Here is a 14,900-nt window from a genome sequence, read left to right on the forward strand (position 1 = left end):
CTATCCAGGGCTAGTAGGGCCTAGGTTCCTGAGTATGAGCTTTCCTACCATCAGGGGATGCTCATACGGTTAGGAGTTAGGGCCAGATTAGGGTGTCTGCAAGGGGTGACCATTCCCTTTTCCCTAGTCATTTGAGGCCTAGTAGTATATACACCTTTCTGTTACCCTCCCCTCCCTGTTATACGTGACAACCCAGTTCTGCATTATAGATAATGTAGTGATGTCACTTCCTTCCCCTCTAGCAAATTATACATTCTGAATTGTTTTAGTATAAAAAAAATACACTTTTATAAAGATCAACGTGTCTGACTAAAGAGTTACAACTGGAGAAGAAACAGGGGCAGTGGGGTTTGGTTCCAAGTGATGGTGAATCCTTTTAAACAAGAAACAACTCCTGCACCTCTGATCATTTGTCTGCATCATCATGTTGACTGATACTAGCCAGCACACTTCTACCATTTTTTCCAAATTATGTCTCAATACACTCAATAGACATTACCTAATGTTTCTATTACATGCAGTGTCTCATTCCTTTTTAATATACAGGGCAGAGCCACATGACTCTATATTACACTTGGTTATAAATTACTGATATAGCTTTGCACATTTAAAAAGTACTGCAGTGCCAGCTTGTATCTAATACAGCCTAATAAAACTGAAAAAATTAAAAAAAAAAGAAAGAAAAGAAAGAAATTGCACAGAACACCTATATGAGTAGATAATAAATTAACCTAATTAGTGAGGAAGGGCAGCTTATCACAGTACCATGGGTTGGGTGTCAGCAGTAGGTAGCAGCAAACCCCACCTCTACCCCTAAGTATTGGAACTTTTTCTGTTAGGCTGACCTGGCATTCTGTTGTAAAAGCAGGGAGTGAACTCCCATGGTCTTGTTAAGGAGATTTGCACTCACTTTTTCTTCTAGGTGCAGCATTTTACCAGACACAAATTTGGTGGGTAAACAAGGAAGTTTAGAAAAACAGACAGGTATCTATCTATCCCCTATTTACTTACAAAATACTTTTCCTTATTTGTGCTAGTGAGGCGTTTCTTTTACTTTATGTATAGAGAAAGTGGTGGTCCCAGAGACAGTGAACAGAGGGAATTCTCCCTAATGGAGTCACCAACAGCAGTAAAACCTAATCTACCTAACCTAAAGTCTAATACATCCCACCCAGACAAATTATCTTGATGTCTTTAGCCTACAAATTTCTAAAACACATATTCTCATGTTGACAAATTTAACTTGTGTTTTCTCTGTACTAAGTAAAGGGGTCTGATTTATTAAAGCTCTCCAAGGCTGGGGGGAATACTCTTTCATCAGTGAAGGTGGATGATCAAGCCAACCAGCTTCACTGATAAAAAGTGTATCCTCTCTAGCCTTGGAGAGCTTTAATAAATGAGGTCCAATGACTGAAGAGACCAGTGGAGGTTCAAGTGTTACTCCATTATGCCTACTGATATTTTGTCAGCTACGAGATCAATTTAGGCAATATTCCAGACCAGTGGCTAAAGTGTGCCCAGTGATTTCCTTTTTAGCTGCAAGGTTAGCATTGGGAACATCCTCTTTAAGCATTAGGTAGCACATTGTGGCCTTAGAGAGCTGAGGACCTTGGACCTGGGCCTCAGACTAGAGTTCAGACTCAGGCAAAATTCTGGCAAAGCCAACCCATGTTGTACCTCTGACTTCTAGGTCCTTCTAGGACTTCTAGGTCCCTCAACAAAGCCTGGTAGATGGCAAGTCATAGGAAGTCCCTGAGAACACCCTGTTGGAGAAACCTCTGCACTACAAAAAACATATGCAGATTCAAGATGGCCCTAGGGAATGTTACATATACAATGAGACTATTTTTGATGTTGGCTGTGCAAGTATTATTACTGGCAATGTCGATGAATACAGTACAGGAATCTACCTGGATTAAGCAGCATCTCTTTAAATGTGTTATTAAGTATTTGTACAGTATGTTTACAATGTCTTTGGTTATGTTATGTGCTAAAATATATTTTTAGTGCTTCAGTATGTTCAATTCTTAGCATGCTCATATTATTTTTGTAATAGTAAACCACCTCCTCACCTCCTCTGCAACATGTGTAAAGTTGGTGAATAACCATATGTGTTAATATTCTGGAATAAAATAGAATTTAGGTGATGTAAAAATTCATATTGCATTCCCTGAGCCTAAAATGTAGAAGACGGCTGATAACAGCTCATACCAAGAAGAAAAATGTCAGTGCTAATTTAGATCTGTTATACATCATATTATTTCATCTACTTTTTCTTCGGTAACAATGATCTTGCTCCTTAAAATAAAATTGTTTAAATAAAAGTATTTATTTAATACTTTAATTAAAGCCATGTAATTGAACATGCCAGAACCAGCCTTGTTTTTAAAAAAATCAGACGTGTCCTAGGAAAACCACTGATGACCTATGCTTGAGTGTCAATCATCTGACATGGTCATCACTTTTATGAATCATCACCAATTATTTAATAAACTGGCAATCCTACTATTTGAGAAACGTTCACTATATCTGGAATGCATATAGATTTTATGTTTAGACCTTAAGTGGTATTTTAGAAAAACACTCTTTTGTTGTTGTTGCCATATTTCAAATTTAGTGTATATGACCACAGTCTGAATATGGTGATCATCAATACATTTGAGGTTTAAAGCACTGATCACCGCTGTACCAAATATGAATGCATTTTTATAAAGAATGTGCAAGCCACTCAACACAATGAATATAGAAGTCACATGCCTTCTATTGCTAGGGAGAACATTCTTGTTTTGTACTGACTTGAGGGCCCTGTCTAAGAGCCCTTGAGTACAATGGGCCTGTTTTATTAAAGTTCTCTAACACTGGAGATGATCGACTGTCATAGGAGAACCTAGGTGATCCAGCAAACCTAGAATAGATTTTAAAAAAATGATTTGCTATTAGTGGACAAATGTTTTCAATCCGAGACCAGATCCATTTTAGTTTTCTAGATCACCCAGATTCTGCCATGATAATTCATCCCCTACACTCTTGGAAAGCTTTTTTAAATCAGGCCCATAGTATTGGATACAGAGGGACAACAGACATTTCATAGGAAGATAAAGTCTGATATTCTCATTTTTTTGTTGCTACAATGCTGCCTACATAACTGTCTATTTAGGTCCTCATTATTTGCAATGGATGTGGTCAGTGTCACCACAAATGTCTTTCCTGGTGTCTGTACGTTGTGATATAATGTATAGCAGTCTCATCCATTTTAGTGTGAATTTTAGCCTAGCCCATCTCTTATATTTCTGATGTGCATGCTTCACATTACTGGATGCAGGTCGGAGAACGCAGATAATAAACCTGGCCCCTGAAATTATATTGAACTATAAATGACTGTCTAGATTGTGTATCTTACTTATGTTACATTATGAGCATCATTGGCCTAGATTCTTTTATATGTACATTTAACTTGTTCAGTAACAACATGATACTGTACAATATTGTAATGGTATGTGGGCATTTATTACTAAATAAAATACAAAATACTGTAAAAAAATGAAAAATATAAAGGTGATCTTAAATGTCAGTGGTGGATACTGAAAAAAGTGCAGAAAAAAATATGAAATCCAGGGTGCAATGCAGTACCTAACCTTTGACAGCAGGTGGCAGCGTGTAGACCTTGCAGCACACAGGTATAATAAATAAAGTCCTGGCAGGCTGTGGCAAGTAAACATGCTGAGATCTTCCATGCCTAGTCAAAAATGTATTTAACGATGCATAAGTGAAATTTGGGAGTGTAAAATAATAATGAAATGTGAACCTGTACCAAAAAAAAATGTATTTACAATTGGGAACTATGCTGATCTCATGCAATCAATCTGGCATTGATTGTCCTGGATTTTAATATTTCTTTTATTACTGGGAAATAATTTTACTTACTATAGTACTTTTTAATATGGCATAGTTTTTATTGCAGTTAATTTTGATTTATTGATTTTCTTTTTTGCCTATTCTAAATAATAGATTTAGATAAAAATGATTTACCATGCTGCATTGCAGTAAAAAGTAACAAAATATTTTCTAGTTCTATTTTTTTCTAGAATTGATCCAAAATTTGAAGTGACATGATAAGACAAGACACGACAAGAGAATGGATGAGATAGTAAGCACATTGGCTGTGTACTTTGCAAAACCAGGTCCTGCTGGAAGGGCAAAGTAACCCCATCACCAGCTGCCAAAACAATAAAAACAAAATGATTGCCAAAAATCGTAAACATCTATCTCATTCCATAGGTGTACAGTGCCTGACTTCCTGCTGCACTCTATGCTTCCTACTGTGTCCTGTGATTACATAAAGCCTGGCATAGTGGGACCAGCCATCCCAGAGTCCTAAACTTTCATGCAGACAGTAGGTATCTTTTGAATACAGAGAACAGAAGTGTGGGACGTGTATTAAAGAATATGTTTTTAATTAAGCTTTTCAAAAAATATGTATTGTTGTAAAATGACAGGGTCTCTTTATATTAACAGCAGAAGTCTTTTTCCATCTGCCCTGCCTTTTATTCCTAAAAAAAATACTGGACTTATAAAACACAGCACCCCAAGGTCCCTTGAGGTCATTAGGAGGTTGACTTTTGTTAATAATGTTTGTTGAATTTATTTTTTTTCTTATTGTCAGGAGTAATTGGCCAGAGGATTGCAGTGTGCCATTGTTTCGAGCTTTGGGTTTTACACAGTGCCAGCATGGGAAAGGAGAAGCCAAAGCACATAAACACATTCTATATGGAAGTAGGCAGTAAGCTGCACCTTATGTGATACAATGATAGTCTAATTTTCTGCATTCATTGGTACAGTGAGATCAGCGGGCAAAACAGGTGTTGTAAAGGGAGCACATGATTGGGTCAAGTTGCACCCCAGTCACATACATGCCCAATAGCTAAATCAATTTCTATTTTTCATTTATTGCTGCATTATTGTGGAAAAAGGAACTAAAATAGAGTTTTCATATGATCCTTAGCACCAGGATTCGCTCCTTTTGAAAACTTACCTAGTAAGATTTCCTGTTACAATTAAATGTATCTTTTTTCACTCTTCATTCAAAACTTCATTGCTTCATTATAACATCCCCCATAACAAGGGGGTTATGCCGCTACATATGTATGCGTATTGTAATAAAAGATACCCATGCTTAGTCTGCCCTATTTACGCCATGGCATATGGGTACTTTGGAGCTGCTTATTAATCTGGCTCATGTTCTTTTGATATCCTACGAAGAATTCATAGTAAGTATCACAATACAGTTTTGTGCTTTTTTAATATCAAGTTCATCATGGAGGGGTGACCACAATTTTGCCATCTATGGGAAGGCAGGTAGGAGGTACATAAACTTACCTCCTTGCTAATACCTCTTACAACTTAAGCCATGGTGGGGGCTGAAGATTCCAAGCCTCACAGTCATTGTATGAGGAATACTTTTCAAGAACCTCAGAATGTCAAAGTGCATGCGGGTTTGTATCAGCATAACATCTGGTTGGCATGCTTGCTGTTTTCTTGCTATAAGGATACCAAAACAATACAAAACAAAAATTCCCAGCACACTTATCAGCTAACCAATACAAACAAAAAACAACAAATTGTGGTAATTGTGGCCCTAACTCTAGCATAACAGAGCTCCAATTTTGAAAAATACACTGTGTAGCCACAGTCACACACAATTATTTCCTTGATTTCGCCATAGTAGTTTCATACTACTATGTAGTAGTTTCATAGTAGTAGTAAACTACATAGTAGTTTCATAGTATCCATAGAGCATGCTTTCGCCATAGTAGTTTCTTAATAAGCTCATGCAATTGAACATCGTGCTTTTCCATCAAGATCCTGTATTGATAATGGGACCTCTGCATAAAGCTTTTTCCAGCAAATCCCAAAGATTACCAGTGGAGTTAAGGTCTGTACTCTGGTGGCCAATCTATTTGTGAAAATGATGTCTCATGCACAATCTGAGCCCAATGAATCCATTGTCATCTTGGAATATACCTGCTCATTCAGTATATTGGGGCAGTCAGCTGACCTAATTTTTGGGCACATAACGTTCCTGAACCTAGACCTGAGCAACTGAAGGAACCCCAGGTCATATCACTGCCCCCACAGGCATGGGGACTTTATGTGGCTAGGCAGTGTATATAGCAAGAAAAAGGACCGATATGTCTGGTGGCTGTCCATTCTTCCTTAGAGGTACAGAGAAACCCAGGAAAGCATAATGGTAGCTGAAGCCTTTTTGGCAACCACTCGACAATCAATTCATCACTATCTTAGTAAGGTGAACATTGCAATACAGAATTTTTTTTGGCACACCTGCTAGCTCATCAAATAAAAACCCAATTCTTCAACTATTTACAGGGACAACTGTTCATCACAATGGAAAGCTTTTGTCAGCAGATTTAACCGTAGGCTATCCATATCTTTGCTAACATATGTAAGATTAAACAGCCTTTGCAGGCAGCTGCATTTACCTGGTGCACATTTATCCAATTGTAAATTAGGTGATTGTGACTGTGAAATGTAAAGGAAATCCCTAAGAAATTATTTGGGCACATTTCCCAGTGAATCATTGATAAATATATCCCTTGCTGTGTCCCAGTGTAGTGATCAATTTAGTGATTTAATAAACCCAATAAATTGATGTAATGGCCGGGACAGTTTCTACTAGCTTAGATTTACCTTAAACCCAAGTAAAATAGAGGTGAGGAACTTCCCAGCAAAATAAATAAGTAACATTTCCTCATGCTATTTCTTCAACCGGTGATTGCTAAGCAGCCCAGCAAACAAATAATTGAAATAGTTTATTGTATCCTGAGCAATAAATCCAAAAGAATACAGTGTTAAGACAGGTTCCTTTGGTGTTACCTGTATGCCTGTAAATTGCAATAAATGTTTACAACAATGTACAAGTCTGATATTTTACAAATGCCAGTTAACTTAGTGTAATGTGGGTATTCCTGTCATTTGCCCCATAATGATTGGTAAATTCATTGCAAATTAGCACCCATTTTTTTTTTGTGTGTCTAATGGTTACCCTGAGATTATTCTATTCAGATAACTCTGGGATTGCTGTTTCGCTAGTTGAACGTCTATAAATGCTTGTGGAATTATACTGATCTGCAGTTTTTTCTAAATAGCAAAATGCAGCTTAGTACTGGAAAGTGTAACTAGACTCCTAAGCAAATGTAGGATAGTTGATATAAATCAGCAGATAAAAGTTTTACAATTATGCTCGGCAGTCTTGAATAATAACCAATAGGAATACCAATAAGATATTAAAAAAAACTAATAACATTAACATGTCTTAGGCCACAAGTTAAAGCAGCAAGTGTTGGGTGACAGTGGCAGTAACAAGTACTAGAGTAACAGTTGATAAGGGCTATAGTTATAGTGACAAGGACTGTGTAGGAGTGACATGGGCTAGGATGACCATGACAAGGGCTATGAAGTGACATGGTCTGGAGTGAAAGTAACAGCCTGTAAAATATATAGTTGTAAGTGGCAGGTGAAAATGATAAGTGTTGGAGTAATAGTATTGAGATCCAGAAAGGTAGATAATGAGGCTAGATTGACAGATGACAGTTACAAGGGCTAAAGTGACAGATAGTAAGGTATAGAGTCACAGGTGACTGGACAAGGGCTAGAGTGGTAGATGATATTAGCTAGAGTGACAGGTGATGTGTTACAAGGTCTACAGTGACAGATAAGGGCTAGAAAGACAGGTGACAGTTACAAGGACCGTGTAAGATTGACATCCTGGGATGACCATGACAAGGGCTATGTAGGAGTGACATGGTTTGGGGTGAAAGTGACAGCCTGTCATTTCCTGTAAAATACATAGGTGTCAGTGACAGGTGAAAGTGATAAGTGTTAGAATAATAGTAACCAGGTATAGAGTGGTAGATGATAAGGGCTAGATTGACCGGTGACAGTTACAAGGGCTAAAGTGACAGATGATAACGGTTAAAGTTACGGATGTTACAGATGATAAAGGTTAGAGTGACCGGTAACTGGATAAGGGCTAGAGTGACAGTTAATAGTTACAAGGGCTAGAGTACCAGATTATAAGGGCTAGAGTGACAGATGATAGTGACAAGGACCGTGAGAAGGTTAAATGGGCTAGGATGAAATTGACAAGGGCTATATGGGAGTTACATGGTCTGGGGTAAAAGTTATAGCCCGTCATTTCCTGTAAAATATATAGGTGGAAGTGACAGGTAAAAGTAATAAGTGTTGGAGAAACAGTAACAAAGTTTAGAGTGGTAGATGATAAGGGCTAGATTGACAGGTGACGAGGGCTATATAGACTCCTATATAGCCCTCGTCACCTGTCAATCTATACTCATAGGAGTGGCATTGGCTGGGGTGACAATGACTGGGCCTGCGTAGAATCTGGTCCATGGGTTGAAGTGAAAGTGACAGCCTGTCATTAACAGGTAAAAAATGTAGTTTTTTTTTATCAGAGAAAAAAATGTGTGGGATCCCCCTACTTTTTAAAACCAGATTCATTATTAGACTTGGGAACTGTTGCTATCGTGGTATGTATTTAGTGGATTTGAGCTCGAAAGTTCAGTTGGGTTTAAAACACTTATTTTTGAAACCATTTCTAGAATAGCAGACAATATGTTGTCCAGTTTCAGTTTAGTTTTGTTTCAGTTAGAACACCATATGCTGGTATCCAGCAAGGCTAGTTTGACCAGGTATATGGAGCCAGCCTAAGTACAGCCAGACTAAATAAGAAAACACAAGTGACATAAAACAAATATACTGTAAACTTTAACTTTGTGAAAAGTGTAAAATGTATTAATTATCTAAGTATGTAAAATCAGAAGAGAATGGTTATCCGGGGAAGATAAAATACATGTTTGTGCTCATACAAGAATTTGGGTGCTGGGGGGGGCTTTTATTTTTTATTTAGAACATTCAAGGTTATTTTAGAAGGGTCTCCTCTGCATTCTTTATAAGCTGATTGAGCATGAACTGTGCTCAACCAGCTTCTAGCCCTGCCAATGTTGGCTGGGGAATGTCAGCTCAAACAAAAGTTTTCCAAGCCTTTCTGAAGTCAGATTCTAGCCGATCAGCAACTGGAATGGTCATTGATACAAATTGAAGAAAAGTGCAAATAAAAAAATAATTAAGATTTTACCTATAGATATATTTGGAGCATGATATGGAATGCATTGTTTCATTTCTAAAACACACCCTAATCATCTTGTGGCTTTACTTTGTTGTCACTACATGGTAAATATCTCTGGCATTGCAAAACAACTGTAAAGAAATGTTTTTCTTTTAAGGTACTTAGTAGCTGAGGTTTTCCATGGTGCTTCAGGAAGTATAAAGCTGCCCTATGGTTTTCTTGTAAGCTCTTTTACAACGGACTGTGCATAGGAAAAAAAAAAGGTAAGTGCTATGAACAAAAACCTCTTTTACAGCAACCGCTCAATTCCATCCATTCTTCATTATGATGGGGTAGAATGTTAACTCATTACTAACAAGATTTGAACTTCATTTATTTTAATAATGCAATTTAAATGTTTACCTTTATTTCAAAAGAAAACTAACAAAAGTATTGTCTGCTAAGTATCTCTGACTGTCAGTGCATGGTAGTTTACAGTAGTGACCACATTTTCTTTTATTGATTCCAGCTTGATTATGATATTATGATCTTCTTGTATTTTCTGTGCTTTACTTGACTTTGTTTCCCTTTATTTACTGCAGATGTTATTATACTGATCAGTTACCACATGCATAGTTTCATTTTACTCTTTATGTGGAAATCAATTCACTGTTGGATAGGTTGCCACCTCATTATATTTGTATTTTAATAACTCTGTCCAGTGATAATTGTGAGGTTCTATTTTGTGAGTGGAGCAATTGAGTCATTTGATAAGAGATAATAGTGGTTCATTAAAACTGAGAATTCAGTAGTTTAGCACCATTTAACCTCATAACCCATTTCTTGTATAAGGATAATGATTGCATGCCCGGTAAATGGAACAGTTTGGTAATTTCATTGCCATGGCATGAAATAAGTTACAAGGTTCAGTAGACTTAACATTCAGTAGACCTCAAACATTGGATGCAGCCCTGTAGAGCAGTGAACCCCAACATTTTTTGCACCATGGGCCAGTTTTCTGCAAGAAAATGCCACTGGTTGGGGGTAGAGGTGAAGGATTAGTGGAAAATTTTGCTTGCATGGCATTTGTTTGGGCAGACCAGTTAAAGGGAATATAGATCCTTTTTATCACAGTGAAAATGCTGCCTGTGGTCCAGTTCAGCACACTCCAGGGTCTGGTCCATGGTGCAGTGTTTGGGGGCTACTGTGTAGAGCATTTGAAGAGAACACTTTTGTCAACATGCAGCATGCACTTACCCACAGTATATTAAAGAAGCTAAAGCATAGAGCTGATTGCATTTGCAGGACAACTCTGCACTCAGTTGCAAAATATGCTTAGTAGCTTTGTGTAAAAAAGTAGCATAGGACATTTTAATTAAAACTTCCTTCACATATACATACATACCATTTAGCCTGATTTATTAAAGCTCTTCAAGACTGGAGAAGATAGACTATCATGGGAGAATATGAGTGATCAAGCAAACCTGGAACTGATTTCTTAAAATCATTTCCCTTTATTTGGCTAACGTTTTCAATTCTGAACCAGATCTATTACAGATTTGCTGGATCACCCAGGTTCACCAGTGATAGTCTATCTTCTGCAGAGCTTTAATAAATCAGACCCAGTAATTCCTTTTTTCTTCCCAACTGCAATATACACTGACACATATGAAATCAGCGTGATACATACGGAGCACTTCCTTTCAGCTCTGCAACTCCTGTTTTTATTGATGTTCATAATGCTGCTTATTAACTTATATGTTTAGCAGTACAACTGTTTGGTTTCTTGCTTAGCCCTGACATCTCCCAATCTGAACTCAATGCAGCTGCAATGGAACTACAAGGGGTTCCTTTTATTTATTCAAGAACTATTCACTATTCTTGTTCAATGTTTGTCAAAGGACAAATAAACAGAAGCATATCAAGAGATATCTTCAGATTTTTTGCTGTTAACCTATTTATTTTTTCTTTCACTGCGGTGCACTGCGGTGGGTTGGCAGTCCTTACTCCTGAACAGCACAATGCTCATGTAATGATAGGTGTACGAGTGTTGTGCGGGAGTTTGTAATCCAAGCTGATTTTATTACACACCATAGGATGTGAATAATGTAATACATGCAGAAAATTGATACTAAATGTATAAATGTTTATTTGTCTTTACAGGGGATCATTACTGGTTGAAAACTGATAGGTCATGTCTAACTAGTATAAGTTTTTTTCAATGAGAAGGTAAGTTTATTTGTGGGCACTGCAAACTCTATTAGTATAATTTAGGTGAATTTCATGAGATTATTATAAATATAATACTTTGTAACAAAAAATCAGAGTGGAAGAACAAAGGGTAATGCATACATGTGATTAAAGTGACTTAGTCACACATTATTACTTTGTATGTTCATATTACTTATATTACTGACATATGCAGGAAAGTTGGTAGTCGTGTCACTAATTGTCCCTCATCACCATAGCTATGCTCATATCTAGTAGTAGGTAGTCAAATTTAACAGGATTTGTTCTTGTGTAAAAACAAGCAGCTTCATTGGTTTTGTTAGCAATATCAACAGGAGCATCAGCAGCAGCAGCATCATCAACATCAGCTTGGAAGTTGTGAACTATCTTTAACATTACAAGAACAAGTCCAGATGAATGTAACTAACTACTACTGGATACACATTGACCTAGATAAATAGGATTTCTCCTGGCTTATTATGTCACTGATCTTTCATAGTGGCATGAGGACAGTAGGAGGAAGCAGTATATGTGTGGCTGGAACCACAAAGATCAACTCTACCAGAAGTGTCAGTTTCCTAGTGCCAGTGGGACAACAGTAGAGGTAATTATTCACTCTCTTCTTTACAGGTATGGGCTTAGTTGAGGTTATTATAGTATTTAACAGAATCCTTTTAGAGTAATTGAAGTCTGGAAGCTGTGCCCCAAAATAGTTGACCAAGGGCAAATGTCTATTTCCCAGCATTGCCTTTGGTCTCCCTAAAGCTGATCTTTTACGATTTCTGATTAACCATGTCTTGTTCCCCACTGGGAACAAGGCAGAGGTGGCCATCTTGGTAGAGGCTGGGATTTACTTTTTTATGCCAGAGGCTCCAGCAAGAAAAAGAGTTGTGACTTCACCCAATCCTACTTTACATTTTCTGAGATTACCAAATAGAGATATCTTTACCTTGAAGAAATACACACTAAAAATATACAAATATAAGTCTACAAAACAGGAGCACAGCTATACCATGAAATGCACTGCTATTCTTCAAGGGGGATTTAAGACATACCATACATTTTTAGGGCTTTCCTTGGGCACAATTTCTAAATGCTTCAAATATATCAAATTCTCACTGAGCTCTACTGAGATATTGATCATATGATAATACGTATAATTTTCTTGTTGTTATTTCCTTCTGAAATTTTTTCCTTCTGTATTTCCTTCAGATCAGTGATAAGACCTATCACATGTCTTCCTGGATAACCCGAATTCACAAGTATGCAGAGCAGTGAGGTTTTATATGCTGACAGTTATACTGTGTCTTTGATCATGCACAATCTGTCTTTAAAGTTATGTGCCATAAAATTCTTTCTTTTAGAGATGCATAAACACAAGACTTACAATGCGTTTCACAACATTTAGTTACTTTCGTCTTGCTTTTTTTTAATATAAGGTAATAAGTCTGCTCCACGTTATATGACAGAATCTCGGGCTTTATGTACATTTTATTATGTTGCTGCTTTTAAATGCATTATTCATATTGAGTAGGCAGCTTAAACTATACACACATAAGGAAATCTCTCTCTGATAATAAACCGAGATCAAAGAACCTCTGAGTCACTGAACCCAAAGCAAATAATATCCCCAAAGTGCTGGTAAAGGAATATTTATTCCTCTGCTGTGAAAAGGGCATTGCTGTTCATTATTTGCAGTTATGTCTTTATTAACCTGTTGGTATAACCTTTGCAATAACAAGAAAAGATGATCCTTGACTGACCTGAGCCAATCAGAAACTCCTAGCAACCAATTAATCAGCCTATGTGTGTTGTTATATTAAAAGTAAAAAAAAAGTGTAAAAATAATTACATAAAAATAATGTAGTTCATGCCCTGCAAGGTAAATCCATTGGTATTCATGTCATTGTCAATGAAATCCATGTCAGTCACCATATCTAGCAAAGAAATCTGGTATTTAATGGTTTTAATGCTTATTAACATCTGTGAGCATGAGGTCATTGGGAGTCACATAGCAGACAATGCTAGACATTGTGATGAAAAATACATCTACTTTTGAAAATATTAATACATTTTAAAAGCAATTTTTTAAACTTCTTTTGTGGTTGTATCTCCACAATGCTAAAACTCATTTTAATGTACAGTGCTGCGTAAAATGTTGGCACTATATAAATCCTGTTTGTTGGTATTAATAATAATTATACTAATATTAATAATAATAACTCATGTATCCTATTGTTGTATAGCAAAGAAGGATGGGGGGGTTGCTCTCTGTTCAGTAGGCCAAAAGCCAGCGAGCTAGGGAGCTAAGCGAGGGGCCAGCATGACTGAGGGTGGAAGGCCAGAAGGATATGTGAAAGAAGGGGGGTGGAGGATAGCATTCATATTACATCGCAAAGACCACATTTAGTGGAGGTTTCAGAGGGTTAGGGGATGGGGGGCAAAAAAGGGCTGTTACTGGTTTTGTTTGTATTTGCTTCTTTTAGGGGCGCCTCCATGCCTAATATGGATCGTGGGTCATTCGTATGTGTGCTGGGAAGCCAGGAGAGCAGAAGTACACTCTGAAGGTCGCCAGTTGGGCATTTCCCAGGCAGAAGGGGTGCTGCGATGGATTGGGGTACCGGGCATGTAATGGGGGAGGGTGTTTCCAGAAATACACAGGTTTGCTAGGTTGGACAAGCCACCGGACATAGTAGTCATTCATGCCAGGGGCAACGATTTGGGGGTAAGGTCCATGAGGGAACTCAGCAGGGACATGAAATGGGACTATTTGAGCTTGCGCACAGCCTTCCCGAACATGGTGATAGTATGGTCAGAGATGGTGGCTAGGACAAGATGGCAAAGGGTGCGTTCGGTGGACAGATTGAACAAGGCCAGGGTGAAGGATAATAGAGAGGTTTATTGCAAGGAACAGGGTAATTGTGGTTCGCTATAGGGAATTGGAGTCAGATTATCCGCTGCGTTTGCAAGGAGATGGGGTTCATCTCAATGCCGTAGGGATTGATTTGTGGTGTTTAGAGTGCAGGATGGGATATTTCGGGCCCTGTGGGTGTGGAGGGGTGCACAAGTGTAAGGTGTCACACTTGTGGCACAGTGGCGGTGTGAGGTCTTTGGGGGACAGGGTATGGTGTAGCTGGTTGGTTAAAAGTGTTTAATGTGGGGAGAGCCATCTATGGTATGGGGTCTCCAAAAATGTTTGAAGGGGTTTAAGAGGTGGTAAGGTCGTTATGTTAGGCGTAATTGATATTGTTTCCGAGGCGGTGTAGTAGCGCCTGGGAGCCATTTTATAGATATCAATTAAACGCTGATCCTGGGGTACAACGGTGCTGAAGTAATTAATTCTCACAAGGACCTGCCACCTGAGGAATAGGTTTGGCGTAATGGGTATTGGTAATTGTTATATGGTAAAATGTAAATAAAGCTATTGCATTATATGGTGAAAGTGTAATGTAATAAACGGCTGGAAGGCCATTTTCACCATACTCACAAGTGTGTGTGCATTTATTTAAAGTGGTTGGGAAAAGGTTTG

General features: G+C 37.9%; 1 protein-coding gene across 5 annotated transcripts in view; it reads left to right on the forward strand.

Moving 5' to 3' along the window:
• Nucleotides 1-14,900, forward strand: part of GPR141 (G protein-coupled receptor 141) — a 29,282-nt gene that overhangs the window by 9,769 nt on the left and 4,613 nt on the right. For 2 of the 5 annotated variants that reach the window (XM_072412202.1, XM_072412203.1), the window contains exons 2-4: nt 9,321-9,426; nt 11,306-11,371; nt 11,871-11,975. The exons of 1 other annotated variant lie outside the window; for it this stretch is intronic. The gene's annotated coding sequence lies outside the window, so the exon portion shown is untranslated. Of the gene's footprint in view, nt 1-4,278; nt 4,394-9,320; nt 9,427-11,305; nt 11,372-11,870; nt 11,976-14,900 lie in introns of all 5 variants that reach the window. 2 more of the 5 variants (XM_072412200.1, XM_072412201.1) reach the window with 2 other exon arrangements.

The sequence above is a fragment of the Pyxicephalus adspersus genome, chromosome 5 (assembly GCF_032062135.1).
Source record: "Pyxicephalus adspersus chromosome 5, UCB_Pads_2.0, whole genome shotgun sequence".
Classification (NCBI taxonomy): domain Eukaryota; kingdom Metazoa; phylum Chordata; class Amphibia; order Anura; family Pyxicephalidae; genus Pyxicephalus; species Pyxicephalus adspersus.